The sequence below is a fragment of the Talpa occidentalis genome, unplaced genomic scaffold, assembly GCF_014898055.3.
Source record: "Talpa occidentalis isolate TD23 unplaced genomic scaffold, MPIMG_talOcc4v2.1 talOcc4.16, whole genome shotgun sequence".
Lineage (NCBI taxonomy): Eukaryota > Metazoa > Chordata > Mammalia > Eulipotyphla > Talpidae > Talpa > Talpa occidentalis.
The window spans coordinates 9946198-9951011 of NW_023601653.1; the positions used below are offsets into that span (position 1 = coordinate 9946198).

Here is a 4814-nt window from a genome sequence, read left to right on the forward strand (position 1 = left end):
AGACAAGCACACCAACTTGACTCAGAATCACTATCTGAAAATCCTGGAAATGGAAGCCAAACCCTGAGCCTCAGTCAAGTCCCAGGGATCACTCCCTCCTGGAGCACCTGTGAGGACTATCGGCTGTAAAACTACTTGGTGAACAAAGAACCCGGCCAATGTCACATATATGTCAGGAGGAGGACACAGGCAGGTAGCTGAGTGGCAGAATCCTAGATAAGCACAGCGATCTTTATGTCCGGTTCATTCATTTACAAATGAGGCATCTGAGTCTCAGAGAGAAGGGGAGGGCTCTCTGACCACCCCCCCTGGGGGACACCCAGAGGGGTGGTGAGGTGTGACAGGAGACCACCTCTCTTTAAGGGCTTCCATAAGGAAGGCTAGAGGCCGATTGCCCATTGATGGCAACACTTCCCCACGTGGGCCAGTGTGTCCTCCCAGGCAAAAGGTGAGTCTGGGAAGTTGGTTCTATCATCAGGAGGCATTTCAGTGGATGGGCGTAAAGCCTCAGAAAATGAGTGTCTTAAGGAATGCGTCTCAGGTGAACTGACAAGGAAAATGCTAGGCCTTTGAAGATGACTTGCTAAAATGCTAGTGTATTCTTGGTTTGGGGAGAAATGCAGGCATTGTGCCGGGGACCCTAGTTCAGATGGTGAGCACCAGCATCACACAGGGCTGCCCCATATAGGACAGAGAATCCCAGACTGAGCTGTGCTGCTCTTCATCCCACAGGCAATAAAAAGGAATGTTGTCAAAGCTAGAAGATTCGCCAAAAGTAGCCTTACAAGTGGCCGAGTCGGGATTAGACCTCAGACCTTTACCCACTGTACAAAGGAAGAAAAAATCAGGTAAGATCTTTCTGCCTCCCCAAGATTTCTAAGCACGCACCTCCACCTCTTCTCTTCACGCCTTATCCTCACCCTTCGCCCGTCAAGGTCCGGGTGGACAAGGAGGAGTGAGAAACTCCTCCCGGGTCGTGGGGAAGAAACGCCAGCACCTTGCAGGGCGGTGAGCCTGCAGCTCGCGGGGGAGGCGGGCGCACGGCCCAGCTGGCGCCTAACCTCGGGACCCCAGGGCGCTGGAGGGAATCCGCAGGGGAGGGCAGGGGTGAGGACCCGCGGGCGGGCTGAGGAAAGGTGTAACTGCTGGAGAGAAATGAGAGAAATGAGAGCCCTCGGCGCCTCTGGGAGGCCGACCGTCCAGCTCTCGCGCAGCGGCGGCGAGGCCCCGAGCAAACTCCCCTCGCCTCCTCGCGCTCGGCCCTTTGTTGTCGGCCTCTGCCTCTGGCTCCCGCTCCTACCCTCCGGTCCCCCGCCCCCTGAAGTCACCCCAACTGCACTCATAATATTTTGCTTTGCGCCGGGTCTGTTTTCCACCACCAACTTCCAGCAGTCTCCATGGCGACGCGCCGGGGCGGGGGGCGGGCGCAGCTATGGAAATCCCAGGGCCTGGCGGCCGGGCTCCCCTGCAAACTTTTCCGGGTCTCGGGGCCCGGCGGGCCGGGTGGGAAGCGCGCGGTCCCCGGGGCCTGGTGGCGCCGTGTGCGGGGCGCCCTCGGCCCGGCCTGCGCGCAGCGCGGCGCTGCCTTGGGCTGCAGCCGCCGGACCTGAGCCGCGGCCCGCGCGGCTCTCACTTGACCCGGCTGCCAAACCCAGACGCCGGCGCTTGGCAGGTGGCAAGGGTGGGGAGTGCAAGACACGCACACGCACACGCGCGCACACACACACACACGCACGCACGCCGGGGAAGGGCGCGAGAGCAAAGCCCACACTCCCGACCCCCTGCTCCCCGGAGCCCTCCGCCCGGTCCTTCAGGCCGGAGCAGGCGGCTCTTCGCCGAGGGCACGCGTGGGCCAGAGTGGAGGAAGCCCTGGGCGCGTCCCCACCCGGGCGCTCTTTGCCCCCTGGGCCAGGCGCCCAGGCCAATATGTGCTCCCACCTGGGGACCCACCAAGCCAAACTGGGCCTTGTGGTGAGCCGAGGGCCCGCAGACCAGCGTGCCTTCCCGCCGTGGCGGTGCGCGGGGCTTGAACCCAGCTCCAGGGGTACTGCGGGCGGCCCCAGCGCTGGATTCTGGAGGACCGAACGGAAAGTGGGTAGAGGCAAAAGTGTCCAGTTGGCTCCGGCCGTGCCCTTCTCTAACGCACCATCCCGTTTAAGAAGAAACAGCCCTTCTGTTGCGTAGCCCCCTCCAGCCCCCCCCCCGCCCCGTTCACTTTGCACACGTTCTGGGGGGGCCTAAAATTCTACCTGCTTCCCCCCACCTCGTTCTCGAATTGCCGGGTCCCTTGAGTAACCGAGCAACGCTCGCCTGGGCAGGCAGGGCTGGCCCGAAGGGCCAGAGGCGCGTGGAGGCCGCCGGCAGCCGCGTGGGTCTGCGCGGAGCTGAGTGCGGCCCGCGCACCGGCCGGCGCGGCGAGGGCGCAAGGGGCGCGCTGCGGCCTGGCCCGCCGGCCCGAGCTGGGCTGCGCGGCCCGGCTCCGGGGAGGGGGCGCCGGCTTTGTGGCGCTCCGCGGCGAGCGAGCTGAGGGCCCAGGAGGCGCGCGTCGGCTCCCCGGCCGCCCCCGACGGGGCCATTGTTTTAGCACCGCACTTGTTGAGTATTTTGGGAAAACTCGAGGAATATATTACCGGCTCGGTGCGCCGAACAAAGGGGCGCGTTTCCGCAGGTCACGCTGAAGTGGCCCCAAGGCAGACCACTAGAGTCCCGGCCCCGGCAAAACTGTTCTCCTGGACCCGAGGCACTCTGCAGGGATTTTCCTTTTAAGAGTTGGGAGCGGAGGCCCGACTCGCCGGCCCCTCTGATCCTGGGCGCTCCCGACTTCGCCCCAGCGCTTGCTGCGACTCGGTTGTTCAAGCCCTTTCAGAATGAAATAACAATAATAACACTCGTGGCGCAGGTCGCGCGCAATCTGCCCTGAAAGGAGAGGAACCTGACCGCTCCATGCCGCGCTCGCCTCGGCGAGCCGGGGAAGGAACCTTTACATAACAAGGCAACCTCAGAAGGAAAGCTAATTGGATTAAGCTCTCTGGAAAGGAGACAAGGAAAGGCTCGTGGACCGAACCGCCGCGAACCGCACTTTGCTCGTGGCCGGTTCTGCTAGCCCGAGCGCCGCCTGTCATTTCTTCACCCTGCCCTTTTCCAAAGCTTTTAATTTTGAGGTCCGGATAACGGTCTAGGGATGTCTCCAGATTTGAAGGAATGGATGAGGAAAGGATTTCGGTTTCAGAACTCATTTGGGGTATTTGTAGTCGAGGGTAAAGGGACTCGGTGCCTCCACGCACTGGCCGCTACACGGAGGACGGGCAACTGAACGTTTCCACAGCCGCACAGCTCTCCCCACAAGGCAGGAGAAACTTGAGTCTTGTAGAGGAGGCGGCTAACACCCCCAGCTGGGCAGTGGGGAGCGTGGATTACAGACTGACCCACAAGTGAGCAAATACTTGGCCCCTAACAGTGCAGACATGGGCTTAATTTTGTTGAAGGATAGTTGTTTCTGAAGTTGGGGTGCTCAGCTGGTGTAGAATGCCGCAAATAGTTGACATAAAAATATGGAGGGAGGGGTTCTTTCTGGGAGCCTTTACTGCCAGTGGTGTAGACCCCAGCAGGATCCTGGGTGACTCCACAGGCAATGGCCCTGCTTGACTTCGTTTGTCATGGCATAGAATGAATTCTTGGGGGTGTCAGCCTTTCTCCACTCCCAGGGGTCCTGCACCCACTGTGGTGGGAGTGCAGTGGGAGAAAGACTTAACCGTTGGGATCAGAGGTAGACAACTACTCTGGAAACCCAAAGACATCCCTGGCAGGAGAGGTTAGGTGTCCTGGCCACCACAGCCTGGGCAGAAGCCTGGCGGGGTCAGAATCTTTCTTCAGGATGGAAGAAAGACCATTTGGGGCGTGCCCAGATGACCCCTGCCCTCTGCCCCCATCCATCCCCAGCCTGTTTTGGGTTGGAGGTGGGAGAACATTAGTTTGGTGTTGATTTGCTCCGGGAAGGGACGGGTGGTGTTAGGGTATGGCAGAGGCTGGAAGGCACTTGTTGCTCCACCCTGCAGCGAAGCTCCGAGGCATCCTCCCAAGCTGTGCACCAGGCTGCTCCCTACCCAGTATCTGCCTCTCCCCAGCTCCATCCTCAAGAAGCCAAGGCTGCAGTCCCGCTAGGATTGGAGCAGGCAGGGTGGGAACCTGCGCCTGGGGGAGGAAGAGAACTTCCAGAGAACTTCTCCAACCTGGAAGGGATGGATGTAGGGAGCACAGCTCAGATCTGGCAGTTTGGCCGCTCTTGAAAGGTGCTAGAAGTGGGAGGTGAGGCAGGCTCTACTAGAGAAAGAACTCAGAGGCCAGGGCCTTTTCGTTGTAAGAGATTCCTTGGCTCCCTTCCTGGGTTATTGTGGGCCGCCAAGAGCCCCAAACCAGATGCCCACAGCCAACAGCCTCCAAAGTGCCCAGCAGTTTGCAGACTCTGACTCCAGGCCTCCTCAGCAGCGCCGAGTCCTGCCTTCCCTCCAGCAGGGGTACAGCCCTGCAGCCCAGCGCCTTGTCGGGCGCCCCTTGGCCGCGGGGAGGCTGCAGCTCGCACGGGACTCCCGGCAGGGAGCTCCCGCTTCCCGACCGGGTACCGAGTCCGTGGGACCACCGGGTTCGCCGCCTCCACTCCTTCCAACTGCGCATCGCCACCAGCCAGAGTCTGGATCCCCACCTTCAGCGCCCGGCGAAGCCGTCACCCTCCCCCGCCTCCCTAGCGTTCCGCTCGGCTTCCCGGCCCTCGCCACCAGCCTCAGCGCGCACCGCTACTCCGGCGCCCCCAAACCCGG

The 4814-nt window shown here is 61.4% G+C and overlaps 1 protein-coding gene across 2 annotated transcripts in view; it reads right to left on the reverse strand.

Annotated features, from left to right (window-relative positions):
* RFX4 (regulatory factor X4) overlaps positions 1 to 2124 on the reverse strand; it is a 104177-nt gene extending 102053 nt beyond the window's left edge. Inside the window, exon 1 of one of the 2 annotated variants that reach the window (XM_037513709.2) lies at positions 1951 to 2124. The gene's annotated coding sequence lies outside the window, so the exon portion shown is untranslated. Of the gene's footprint in view, positions 1 to 1938 lie in introns of both variants that reach the window. The other variant, XM_037513708.2, reaches the window with a different exon arrangement.
* Positions 2125 to 4814: the final 2690 nt, after the last annotated feature.